Source organism: Pseudocercospora fijiensis (assembly GCF_000340215.1).
Source record: "Pseudocercospora fijiensis CIRAD86 unplaced genomic scaffold MYCFIscaffold_22, whole genome shotgun sequence".
In the NCBI taxonomy this organism is placed as follows: Eukaryota; Fungi; Ascomycota; class Dothideomycetes; order Mycosphaerellales; family Mycosphaerellaceae; genus Pseudocercospora; species Pseudocercospora fijiensis.
The window spans coordinates 131294-145318 of record NW_006921553.1 but is presented as its reverse complement, the minus strand read 5'-3'; positions in this window follow the sequence as shown (position 1 = coordinate 145318).

Here is a 14025-nt window from a genome sequence, read left to right as displayed (position 1 = left end):
TATTATCTATAGTATAAACTCTGCAATAGACTCTATAATATTATTACTAATACGCTAACTATAGCGTACGGCGGTCTCTCGATATAGTTTTACTATATCGCACTCTACTAGTTTTTATAGTAGCGGCCTTCTGTACCTATCCGTATACTCTTAGTAGGATACCGAAATAGTAGCGATAGCGGCTACCTTTTGCAATTGCCCGTATAATGTCTATAAATCGATTAGAGGGAGAGATATATAGTTTAGCTTTAATAGTGTTAAGTCGGCTTCGTCGGGCTCTTTAATCTATCGGCTAATCTATTTTATACTATCCTAGATACTATTATTTGCGCTTAGGTTAAGAATGCTAAGAACCTCGTAATCTAGATACCTATCTATACTATTTCTTAGCGATTAGATCGATAGAGTATAGTTATCCTTATACCGCTATAAAGATATCCTTATTTAGTAGTATACCTCTAGAGATAGTATATATCGTCGCTATAGTCTACGTTACTAGTAATTTACTACTAGTTTATTATCTCTTAATAGCGCTAAAACTGCTAAAGAACGTACCCGACGAGCGAGTATCTCGATCGTATAACCTAGTCGAAAAGGAGCTACCGGCGTATAAGGACGCTATTATAAGGCGCGAGTCGCTAAAGAAGAATATAAAAGCAAAGGTAAAGAAGAAAACGTCGGCGGTAGTAGCGGCGGTACTAAAGAAGTTTAGTAAGGCGCGCGTATTCGATATAGAAGCGTAGAAGGAGTTCTTAGAGTAGATAGACGACGGCGCCTCGATAGCGGTTAGTAATAAGAATATTAATATAGAAGTATAAGTTAAGCCTAGTAAGTTAACGACTATAGGCGAGTCCGCGCCTACCGCGCCTACCGCGCCTACCTCTAAGTTAGTATAGCGTCTCGTAGGCTAGAAATTAGTAGATAAGTAAGATATCGAGACGGCCTCGTATAACAGTCGAGACGACCTATACTATAAGTAGTACTAGCGCCTACTTACTAGTAATTAGGTTCTCGCGATTAAGAACAAGGAATAGTATAGTACCGCTACTTAACCTACTAAAGATGCTTTCTACTAGGCCGTCGATAAAGCGAAGAAACAAGGTCTCTTCGTTAGAAGTTATATACTAGTTACATCCGCTACGAGTATAAAGAAGTTAGATTAGTTCTATTAGGGTTAGAAGCAGAATAGTAAGCTTAACGGCTGTTCTAAGAGCGTTCTTATAGCTCGTTCTTATACTAATCTCTCGTAGCTAAGGACTATAGCAAAGTACTCGGTACCGCTTTTAAATTTATATACGAGGCTCGAGATAAGGTCCGTATTAATATCGAGTTTAAAACAGCGCTAAAGGACGCTCTCGCTAGCGCTATTCTTAAAGTTAGTAAACTAAAGCTAAACGACTAATAAACTATAGACGGTCTTACCTATATTGCTAAAGAGCGAAGATCTAGCAATTATAAGACCGAGATCTAGGCTAACTATATATACTCTCTAGCAACTTATAAGAACTATAGCGGCTATTGCTATTATCCTAAGAATACGCCGAATACGGATATCTATTATTACTAGTTCTATTAAGAGGCTTTAAACCTATAATCTTACGCTCTTACTACAAAGTAAGAAGGCGTTACTCTTAAGAAGCCGCCGGAGTTAGTATTTATAAAGATAAAGGAATACAAAGATAAGATACTAAGTAGCAAACTAAAGCCTTCTACTAGTATACTTGCTAATTTAAAGATAGTAGAGATCCCTTAAACGCTAGCTCCTTAACGAGGCCGTTCTACTATAGATCCTAGCGCTATTATCTAAGAGACTATATCGAGTTTGCTTCTGGTTCTTCGTAGTAGATAACAAGCTAAGCCTGCTATCGTTCTAATACCTCCGGCTATAGTAGAAGAATCTCCTATTCTAGTATATATTATAGTATAACTTAGAACACCTATCTTAAGCCTTACTCGATAGTTCTTTAGGTATACTGTATAGCAATATAAATAGTCTAATCCGGAAGAAGTTAGCGACTTTAAGAAGATATCGTTATACTTCCTTACTAAGAAATAGGACTATAATTAGATAATACGTATCTCTAAGAAGTACTAGAAGGAAGAACTTAGCTTCTTTAAAGGATATAGACGCCGGTTGCTTAATATATTAAAGCGCTTTTAGAAGATTAAGTTATCCGAGAGGGTAGAGAAGTAATAGGTTTATAACGATAATTGCGATATTAACGATAGAGCGACGGCTGTTTTCGTTAGTTTAGATTAGTAAGCAAACAAAGTAGCTTATTAATTGCTCCGTTATATATGTCTTAATTATCGTTGCCGCCCTTCGAGATCTCCGCCGAAATCTCTACTAGAGTAAGGAGCTTAAAAGCGCGGGGCTTAGCGTTCCGTACTATAACTTCGAAATTATATAGCATCCGCTATTCTACTCGGATAATAATAAAATTAATAACGGAGCTTCGTCTTAATATTGTCGCGATATTACGCATCTTAAATAGTATAATTTAGTCGTATAGTAGTATTATTTTGCTACTTAGAGGTATAGGTTATCGAACTCTAAGCCTAGCTCCGTCGCTTCTGCGTTAAAGTCGTATACTCCGTCGATATTATATCTACTATACCTAAAAAATCCGGTTATATTAAGGCTAGCTATATACTTAAGAGCCTATCTAAGGAAGTTAGTAAAGTAGTTAAAGTCCTTTTGCAACTGCTTGTTCTTTTTAAGCTATTTCTTAAGCATATTAAAGGTCTATTCTATTAGATTAAGGTCTAGCAAATATAGCGGTAAATACTCTAATCTATAGCTAGCTAACGTTATTATCTCTTCGACCCGATCGCTATAGTAGATTAAGGTATTATCTATTATAAAGATTATCTCTTAACCGTTAATTAAAGGCATTACTTTATTCTCTAGCTAGTCGTCGAAAGTAACTTAATCTACGGCGCCTTCTACGTATAGTATACAGTTAAGATATCTATTAATAGTTAGAGCCGGCAATACTAAGTTACGTCGTTGCCTCTACGCGTACTAGAAATCCTAGCAATCTACGCCCTTTAGAGACTAACTATACTTCCAGTAAGCAGTCTTCTTATTAGAAGCCGTCTTATTAAGGAATATTAACTTGTCTATAGGCTATTTCTAGCTCCTAGTATACTATACGGCTCTTGCTATCGGATTACGCTCCTTCGCGACCTACTTAGCTTGTTTACGAGTCTATTCTATCCGATTAATAAGCGTACGCTAAACGCTCGAAGGATATAGTTCTACGCTAAATTAGTTATATAATACTATATATATCTCTTCTAAATACGAGTCTAGACGGTTAGACAAGTACTTAATTAACTAGTTGTCTATTTCCTTCGTTATCTTCCTTATACGGCGCTTAACTTTCTTCTTCTTCTTCTTACCTAGTTTAGGCGACGCTAGTAGATCCGGATCCGGCATATATACCTTACTAAACAGATTATAACACTTCCGCTATCGATATATCGTCGTAGTGCTAGCACTAGTCTTTAAGACAATAGTTAGAACGTTATAACCGTAGTCGAAATATAGTACTACGAGCCTAGTAGTCTCGGAGGGCAGGCGACCTAGTATTGCGGCGTAGAACGCGAGGAAGGCGTAGAATAACTAGAATAATACCTTAGATTGTATATTTAACGGCTATACTATCGATATACTTAGCAATTTAATATTAGGATAAAAATACGTAGAAAGAGGACGAAATAGCTAAATTACTAGTAAAATCTTAGTAGGGCTCCTCCGGTCTTAGTATTCTTAACCTAAACGCAAATAATAGTAATGTGCGAACGTAATCCTATAGAAGCGGTACGAGCATCGTTATTCTCGGCCTCCGAGGAATAGCAATCGGTAAAAAGGGCGTTAAGACTCTACCGTAGCCGAAGAAAGCGAGAAACCCCGTCTCTAAGGCGTAAAATAGAAAGCTTATCGCCGCTCTAGCGAACTATTACTCTTCGTCGTTACCGTAATCGTAGGAATTTAGGGCGTTAGGGCGGTAGCGACACTCTCTATATACCCGTTTAATACTAGTACTAAGATTTTAAGTCGAGGTATAATACGTATCGTACCTAGCTCTAGAACTAATACTAGGAATAAATAAAATAGGGCTAAAGGGCAGATAGAGTAGTATCGTACGAGGCTTCTTTAATTATTACGAATCTTAGTAGTATATTCTATATTAATTTCTCTAGGTTACGGATTCTACTAATATCTAGTAGGAGTAGTAAAGGATATTGTTTTCGGTTTACTTTCTAGTAGAAAGAGGAGGCTATACTAAGGAGGAAAAGACGCTACGTTAAAGTAGCAGATAGAGGAGAATAGTAGTAAGAAGAGTATAGTAGCGAGAGGAGAATTGAAGCGAGATAAGAATAATAAGTAGATAAGAATAGTAGTAAGAAGGTGTATTACCTACGTAAGAAAATACTCTCGCTAATTATATAATTATCTCTAGATACGCGTAAAGCCTCTATAAGCGCGTTAGTAGTCGCGAAGAATATCGTAGTCTAGTAAGTAGCTTCGCTAAAATTGTAGTATAAATTGCGCTTCGTCCGCGGATATCGACTACTTCTACTAGGTAGTCCTAAAATGAAGTAGTACTAGCCGGAGCTAGTACGTCGATAGTTAAAGATATATAAAGATATTAAATATACTAATAACTTCTATAGAGCGAGGGATACTTTACTAGGTATCGAAAATAGTAGTACTCCTACTATAGTAGTCTCGACTAGGGCTAAACTACCCCTCGAGTTGCTTTATAATATACTAGATCGGTACCTAGGAAACTATTCGAGCCTACGAATTAATACTCATTTAACCTATAATAGTAATATTAGCTCGTTTAACGCTTTATAGTACGCGCTACTTGCTTTATACTTAATATATTAATAGTAATACCGATAACGACGTAGTATCGATAATAGTAACGAGGAGCTAGAGCCTAATAAGTAGGAGTAGTTATTAATTCGTAATCTGTTTCTAGAGCCCTATATTACGGATAAGCCTAATAATACTAATAACGATAGCGTAGAGCTTAAGGAGAAGTAGCTATTAATTTACGAGCCGTCTCCGGAGCTCTGTACTGAGGATAAGATTAATAAGGCTGACTATAATATTAATAGTAATACTTGTGGCAATTTCTGTATTTGTAATAATAACGACAAACTAGGACTTAATAAGTAGGAGTAACTATTAATTCGAGAGCCGCCTCTAGAACTCTATACTAAGGATAAGCCTAGAACTCTACTATATAGGTAGTATACTAACAAGTCTCTTTAGCGTATAAAGGTAGAAGTGCCTATCTACTAGCGAGCTATCTCCCTTACTCTATACTACGGGTTAGCCTTAAACTCTACTATATAAGCTAATACCTCTAGTTTAGAGCTTAAGGACTAGGAGTAGCTACTCTAGATAACAGATTAGCCTAGCATTCTATAATATAAGCTAGTAAGCCTACTTTAGAGCCTAAGGACTAGTAGTAGATACTCTAGGAAGTAGATTAGCGTAGAAGTCTACCGTATAGGCTAATAATACTAGTTTAGACATTTGCCTTCCCTAGTAAGCCTCGCTATAATCCTACTATAAGTTCCTAACTAATATTATTAATCTAAAAAGCTATATTTAATCTATACTCTAGCCTATCTATACCCGTCTATAAGACTCTTACCGAGCGGCGTAAAAGCACTACTTTAAGGTAACTTTATAGCTCGAGACTATATATCGATTCTATACTATCCTTAAGAGTAATAGTAGTAGCGTAGCGATATTCGTCGCTTTTAATACTCTAGATATCTACGTCGCCTTACGGCTTAATATTACTTAGCTTATATAGTAGTATACCGCAATAGTACTAAATAGTACTATAGAACTAGAGTAATATACTATACTAGAATAACTATTATAGAAAAGTATACCTATAGCTATTAAAAATATACTACTAAATACGGCTATTATAGCTACTATATAAATTTCCCCTACCGCTAGTAGGGCTATTATAATATTATCTCTCGCTTATATATAGGCGTAATCTACGAGATACTAATACGTAGGAAGGAGCTATTTAGCAAGCGCTAAAAAGCTATTAACTAGGCTAAGATTACCTTCGTAGTAGAGTATACAACGGTAAGGAGAATACTATAGGAGAGAAAGGTACTAAGCCGAACGTAGGGTAACCGAAAAGATAGAAAGAACATACTATAAAGGCACTATAATAGCTACGTTAAATTAGACTAGTATATAGTAAGATACCTCTAATTACGGAATACTAATCTAACAATCTTAAGTATCTAGTTCTATTATAAAATTAATAGGGAAAGTAGTATAGATAGTACTAGTTAACTTCCGAGTTACTTCCTAAGCGGATAGGGCTATATAAGGCTCTTCTATAACGTAGGTTAGCTACCTTAGCTTATTATATACGCTATTTACCTTCTTTCTCGGCGTACTTCTACTATTTAACCTACTTAGGCTATTCGCTTATTTTCGGGTAAGATTATATCTCCTACTAGCCTTTCTTCTAAGTAGTACTTCTATAATCCTCCTTATCTTTAATACCCTCTTACTAGCTATTCTTTTTGTCTAGGTAGCTTTAGGTATCCTAACGCTAGAACCGTTAACTAAAGTACCTATATTCGTACCGCTTACGCTTAGTAAGTTTACTATTAGTATAACTAGCGATTCTATAAAGGATTGTCGTCCCGACGGCGATAGTAGTTACTAGGAAATCCGTAAATCTACTTAGCGCTATTCGGCGGCGGTAAGTCCGAGCTACTTAATACCCTTAGAATTCTAATAGATCTCGAGAGCGGTACGTAAAGTATATCTCTTCGTAACTATATAGAAAGTCTAGAATCGTAGCGAGCTAAACATTTAGAAGATTAAGCTAGATTATAGACCTTATAATTAAGTCTATATACTCGACCCTATCGATAATATTAGTAATTTTAAAGATAAATTCAAGTAAATAGTATATATAACGCCTTATATAATATTCGATTATTACTAGCGTTATCTATAGTAATTAAGATTAGATTCGTAGTTACGCTAACTCTATCTATTACTATATAGACAAGCTTCGCTATATTCTTACTAGTATAGGAATCTAGAGTCTCTAGGAATCCGATTATAAGTTCCTAGAGTTTCTAATTCGAATAGTTAAAGTATAGTATAATCGAGAGAAAGGAGGCTCCTATAGTCCGGCTTAACTAGCTATTAATAGTAATAGCTACTTAACGAGTATTACGGAGAATCTCCTAAATATTGTCTAACCTAGCCTCTTTATTCTTCTTAAATATAGTACGCTAGGTAGTCGCCCCGAGAAATAGGGGCGGGGATAGTTTATAAGATATAGCTATATCTTCTATATAGACTCTCTTTCGTAGAATTCTTCCGGAAGACCGTTTATAGCTAGCATTTCGTTTGCTAGTTACTTAAGATCTTTAGGAGAGAAATTAATAGCCTTTAATGCTAAAGCTTCCTTTAGCGTAGTCTATAAAAATTCGCTATAGTTATAGGGTTAATTTAAGTAGCCTATAGCTATAGCCGGCGTATTTAGAAGACGTACCTTTTTCTAAAACGCTATATCTATATTAACCCTTATCTCCCCTTAGGATTCCCGATACTATTTAGAATATAAATAGTTAGTAGGTAATAAATTCCTATCCCCTAGTATAAGGTATTTTAAGATTATACCGTAGAAGTTATAGATAATTACTAGTTAAATCTTTAAGTCGAGAAGTCGTAACTCGTAATACGGTATATTACCCCCTTTATAAAGAACCTCTAGAATATATCCGTTCGATTCTTACTATCCTATCGTATCGAGTACTTCCGTAGTTTATACTCCTTTAAATATAAGTATAAAGAGAACTATATTGTATAGACCTATTAATTAAAATACTTAATATACTCGGATTGCTTAAGATACGCCTAGCTAGCTATTTCGAAGATATCCGGGTTAATACTTAATATTCTTAGGTCTCTAAATAACCTTCTACTTAGACTCCGTAAAGGTAAGGACTAGGTAGTAGTTCCCTATAGCTAAATCCTACTACTAGGATTCGGAGAGGATAAATCTAGTCCTAATCGCCGTCTAGTACTTAATAGGCTTAAAGCGAGTATATAGCCTCGCCTTAACGTCGTCGTAATCTAGTTCGTATACTAGACTATTTCGACTATCGTCTTAGCGTTACCTATCCTAGTATAGCGCCTAGTATATATATAATCTTAGTCGGTATATTTTAAAGTTTTATATAGAGAGGCTAGGAGTAGTAGATATATACTAGTAGCTATAAGGAAATACCCTTTCCTTTATAGTATTGTATCGTTAGGAATAGCTAGGTAGTAACTAGCTAGCTACCTTTTCTTTTGTTTCCTAGCTACTCTAGCTCGCCTAACTACTAGAAACTTCTTCCTAGCTACCCTAGCTATCCTAACTACCCGAATTTTGCCTTCTATACGGCGGCTCTCTTCTACTAACGGAACCGAGCTACTATACCTAACGAATCTTAGCTTGTTTTTAGCTTTAATCTATCCTCTTTCGGTATAAAACACTCGATAACTAAATACGTAAGCCGAGTCTTACTAGGAAACCTAATACTAATTAATAGCTCTATTAACTAATCCTAGTCCTTAAACTCCCTCCGCTTCCTAGTAAAGACCTTAAAAAGCGCCTAAGCTTTGTCGGATATCTATAGAATAGTCGAGATAAAGCTATATTGCTAAAATAGGTAATACTTTGGAGGCTTATATATAGATTTAGAGAATTCTAACGCGAAACTATTCTACTAGTAGCTTAGATTCCGGATATAAGCCCTCTCTAACTAAGTAAAGATATTATATAGTAGTAGGACTCTACCCGCGGAAATTACTTTATATTTAACTATTAGTATCTACCGGCTACGAACGCCGGCTATATATACCGGCTATAGAATACTTACTTATACCCCCTTTATCTTTAGTAACTCTCCCGCCGCCTCTAGATACCTAGCCCCTATTATATTAATTAGACCCCGCAGTGGTTCGGGTTGGTTTAGTTTGGTTTGCTAAGCCGAAACTCTGGTTTGGTTTGGGTTGGTTTGCTAAGCAACTATATAAGTAGCTGGTTCGAACTATATAATTTATCGGTTTTTAAGAAGTGTACGAATGTATACGTAGCTTTAAGCAAGCCCTTTGTAAGACTTAGCAGTGTGGCCGGCAGCGTAGCCGGCATTTTTAGTCCTTAGTACTTATAGAATTTTAGAATCCTACTTAGGCTACGTAGTTGTATAAAGGTACTTATATAACCTCAAATCTATAGACAATTAGCTAAGGGCACTAACTAATTAAAAGTACACATATACATACATAAGGCATTATAGTTTAGTTCGGAAACTGCACTCCTTAGGTATAAATTTCATCCTTTCGTTTACGGTTCAATTCCCTAACTGCTTAGCAGAATGTCTTTATCTAGATCTAGGCAGAACTTATCGATTTCCCTAGAAGTCCTCCTCCTTAAGAAGTTTATGCACTTTCCTACCGAACTATTCGACAATATTAAGTACTAGGATAGCTCCTCCCTCGGTATCGGTATAGTATATAAAAGAGCTATAAGGTAGCTCTATAGAACGTTCTACTAGTTACTCGCTATACTAAGGCCGAATGCTAGTTCGTTCCTTAGAACTCTTAGTTATTTAGGAGATATAAAGGGTAGGGCAGGTAGTAACTTCGTATTGTATAAGGAGGTAGAGGCTGCTATAGAAGAGGCCTTCAACCTATAGAAGATAGTAAAAGATATAGAGGCAGCTGCAGGTCTAGGTACCTAGTTGAATTTTTAGTAGGTAGAGTATAAGGATATTTAGAGGGAGTATTAGGTAGAGTTGCGAAGGCAGGTGTATAATATGCTCTAGAAAACAGGGATAGTGCCTATAACTATAACTATTAGGCTCTTCAACCTTCCTTATTTTTCCCTGTTTTCTTTTTATAAAAATCTAAACTAATACAAATCAACCGGAATGTCTATCTTCTTTTAGTTCTTTGAAAAACCTAGTAGCGTAGCTAGTAGCGTAGCCGGCAGCGTAGCCGGCAGCGTAGCCGGCCTTTTTACTCCTTAGTACTAACGGGATTTTGGGAGACTTCTATTCCGTACGGCTAATAAAGTATACTATACTATATATATATGCTTAGAGAGTATTTAGAGCGCGGTATGTAGCGCCGTATAACAGCGGCTTATTTCGTATATAGAAAAGCTTATAGATAATACTACGAACATCCTTTCTACTAGAACATCCATCCTACCTAGCACCGTCTCGAATGTAGACATTCTAGCCTTTCAGAATCTGATCGAGTGCTTTAAAATCCTTATCTATAATCGTTATACGCTTCGCGTAGATAGCTATAAGGTTAACCGCTAAAATAGTATTAGTATAGTCCGAAAAGAGGTAGAAGAGAAATATATATTCGAAGATACGAACTAGGTAGGCTTCTATAGCCTCTTAAAGGGCGCCTATCGCGGAGGCTTAGAAGCGAAGGTCCGTTCTATAATCCTAGGCAATTTCGCGAACAAGTCGTTAGAAAGGAGTTTTGCGGATTAGGAGCTAAGAACTCTTCTAATACTACCGAATCTTACGGAGGGCTACGGCTAAAGAAGGATTAGTAAAAAGACAGTAAGAATGCCGGCTACGCTACCGGCTACGCTGCCGGCTACGCTACCGGCTATAAATAGGACTTACTTCCTAGGCGCTATCGACGCTTCGTACGATTGCTACTAGTAGTAGAAGCGCTAGTTGTCGTCTTACGTAGAGCCTTGCCCGCCGTTATCTTACGCGGAGCCTTACTCGCGACGCCCTTTCTAGTACCGGAGCTAGCGGCAGCAGTAGTAGCCCTCTTACGTTAATGTACTGTGCTCGTTCTACTATTTCCGGTCTTGTTGCGACCCGTAGAAGTACTAGGTCCCTTCTTGCGAGGCGTCGTAACTTAGTTAAGTAGACTCGCTATTGTAAAAGTCGTCGAATTAAGGAAAAAAGTGCGTTACGAAGGTATACGAAGGCGCGCGCGGAGCGAGGGTATTACGGAGGTAGTAGATATAGAGCGTAGAGGTATAGGTATCGATACGAAGGTTGAATATAGCGGTAATGTCGCGGTGTCGCTAGGCAATAGAGTAAGCTTCGCGCAAGCCTACATTATAGTAACGTTAGAGCAAGGAAAGAAGGCAGGCACGGCTAAAAAAGGCAGGCACGGCTAAAAAAGGCAGGTACGGGAGACTTTGAAATATAGCCGGTATATATAGCCGGTATAGTAATAGGCGAAAGCCTCCTTTTAATAAATAGCCGGCGTAATAATAGTATCTTACTATAGTATAGATATTCTTTAGTAATGCCTTTACTAGCTATAGTAATCTTATAAGTAACCTAGGCCTATTGCTAGTAAATATAAGAAATATTAGGTAGGCTATACTAAACAAGCTAGTTATTTAGTAGGAAAAGGCCTACTACCGTCTCTATATGCCGGCTACGAGTGCCGGCTATCGCTCTAAATTTAACTCCGCCCTATCTCGGAGGCTAAGGTACCGAGCGGAAACCCTATAGCTTATATTTACTCGGTTGTCGCGGAGCGCTTATAGGTGAGGTATTAGAAAAGAGTATAAAAAGTACGAGAAGAGTATCCTAGGATATAGGTCGTAAGTGAATAAGAGTAGTACGCCTAGTTATTTATATAGTACGTTACTCTATACGACTAAGAGCCTATATTATCTTATGCTTCGCTTATAAGACCTCGACTCTACTAGTATACTATCGATCTCTTCCTCGGTCGCTAATACGCTATCTTAATTCTTCTTCGAGTTGCCGGACTTAGTACGTATCTATAGCTATACAATAGCGCTACGCATTATAGAGAATTTCTCGTTAAAGTTTCTCTCTCGTAGGCTTGCTATCTGCCTCGTAGTACAGAGGATTAAAGTACTAATACTAAAGAATCTCCTTATAGTTAGGATACTAGGGCTCCTTAGGACCTTTGTGTTTTAGGTCTAAATAGAGACGTATTATAAACGTTCTATCGCCCTTTCGCTTACTACCCGCTAGGTCGCGATATGCGAAGAAACTAATCTGAATGTAGCTCGTCTCTATAATAGCCGGGTGAATATAGAGCGCTAGGTTTCTACTTCGTACCTTAGATTTAGGGACGGCGCGGAGATAAAATTAGAAATGTAGCCGGCACCTATAGCCGGTAAAAGGATGCGAAAATAGGCCTCCTCCTAGGTTAATCTAACGACTAAATACAATTTCCAACTAATCCGCTATAAACCGACGCCGAATTTTAGCTAGAAGCTATATATCTTTATTTTAAAGAGTAACCCGCTTCGTATAGATAGTAAGGAGGTTTAAAAGCTTAAGCTCGGTTACGAGAAATACCTCCGTAGCTTCCTAAAAAGTACTAATCGCCTTAGCCGTAAATCGTATACTAGACCGAAAATCTAATGTAATTTCTCGGACGAGTCGCTAGAAGGGAGTCTTAGGGATTAAAAGCTCGGTCCCTCTTTTATTTTAGAAAAGCCGGATCTAGCGAAGGGCAATAGTACCTAGTTTAAAGCGCCGCTTCTTTGTCGTCGAGTCCTACCTTGTTCCCTTTCTTTTAATAGAAAGATAACTTTTCTTCGCGATAGTCTTCGTCCGTCTACTCTTTTTAGCCTTCTCCTATCTATCTATAGCCTTCTCGTTTTTCGGTACTGTTTTCCGAGGAACCCCCTTCCTTCGTATATACTACGGAGAGCCTTACTCTTCCGATATCTCGTTCTCGCTACGGTCTCCCTATACTTAGCTTGCTTTACCCTTGCCCTTTAGCCTCTAAAGATATTTATCTACGCGTTTAGGCGATAAGGGCATATCGGTAGGACCTAGAAAATTAATAAGTATATAATCGTAAGGAGACATTAATGCTTCTTGCCTTCTAGAACAAATAGTCTTCTATTAAACCGCCTTATTAGGTTATCGTTAGATTCGAATAAAGGATAGTAGCTTAAGGAAGGGGAGGTAGCCGGCTTAGGAAGGCCCGAAGAGCCGAATCCTTAAGGTATATTTGTCTTTAAGAATATAGGGAAAGGGAAGAAGGAGAGGAAGAGCGAATAGAGAATTAGAAATAGTCCGTAGGTAAGCGGGGTCGGTTGCTATAGCAACTAGTCTGTTTAGGTCCTAGGAATTCGAAACATATTTCGGATATATACCGGCTATATACGCCGGCTATATTACCTTATACGTAAACGCTTCGTCTCCTTAAAGCTACTCTAAGCCTATATACGTTTCCGCTTCTCGACCCGGTATCGCCTTCTACCTCCGCCCTCCTCCTCTTCGTTATCGCTAATTAGGGTTTCGCTTAGACTAAATTTCGCATTCTCTTCGCGCTCCTAGGTTTCTTCGATCTTAAGGTTTTCTAATTCCTCGATCAACTCCTTTAGTATAATCTTTAGTAACCTACCTTAGCGATTCTAGTAGAGGAGATAGTATCGGAATACTATAATAGATTCGAAGGTAGTAGGCGAGTATATTCGATTAAAGCGGCCCTAGTAACGAGCGATACTAAAAGACCTCTTATAGCCTATACCTACGCTCGGGATAGCGAGGACGTCCCGAGCGACCGACGCTATCGTTAGAAACTTAGGCTCTAACCGCTGCTATATAGCGAGAATATCGTCTCCGAATTCGTCTAGAAGACCGGTAAGATCTAGAGATTATTAGCCCTCTTTCCGAGCCTACGGGTTTATACTTACTCGCGCGCCGATAGAGATCGAACTCTTCTTTATTTACTTTAGTAGTTGCTTCCTCTTCTGCCTCTACTTCCTACCTACGAAACAGGTACAATATCGGAGCCTTCTAAACCTTCTTTTTCTTTGTAGGAGCTGCATTTAGACTAGTTTCTTTCCGACGCTCGTAGAATATCTTTTCTAGAATAGTCTAGTAATACTTCGGCTATACCTCGTCCGCCTTCTATTCCGGCCTCTACTAGTATATATCCTTTTCTACCGGGTTAAGCAAGTACGC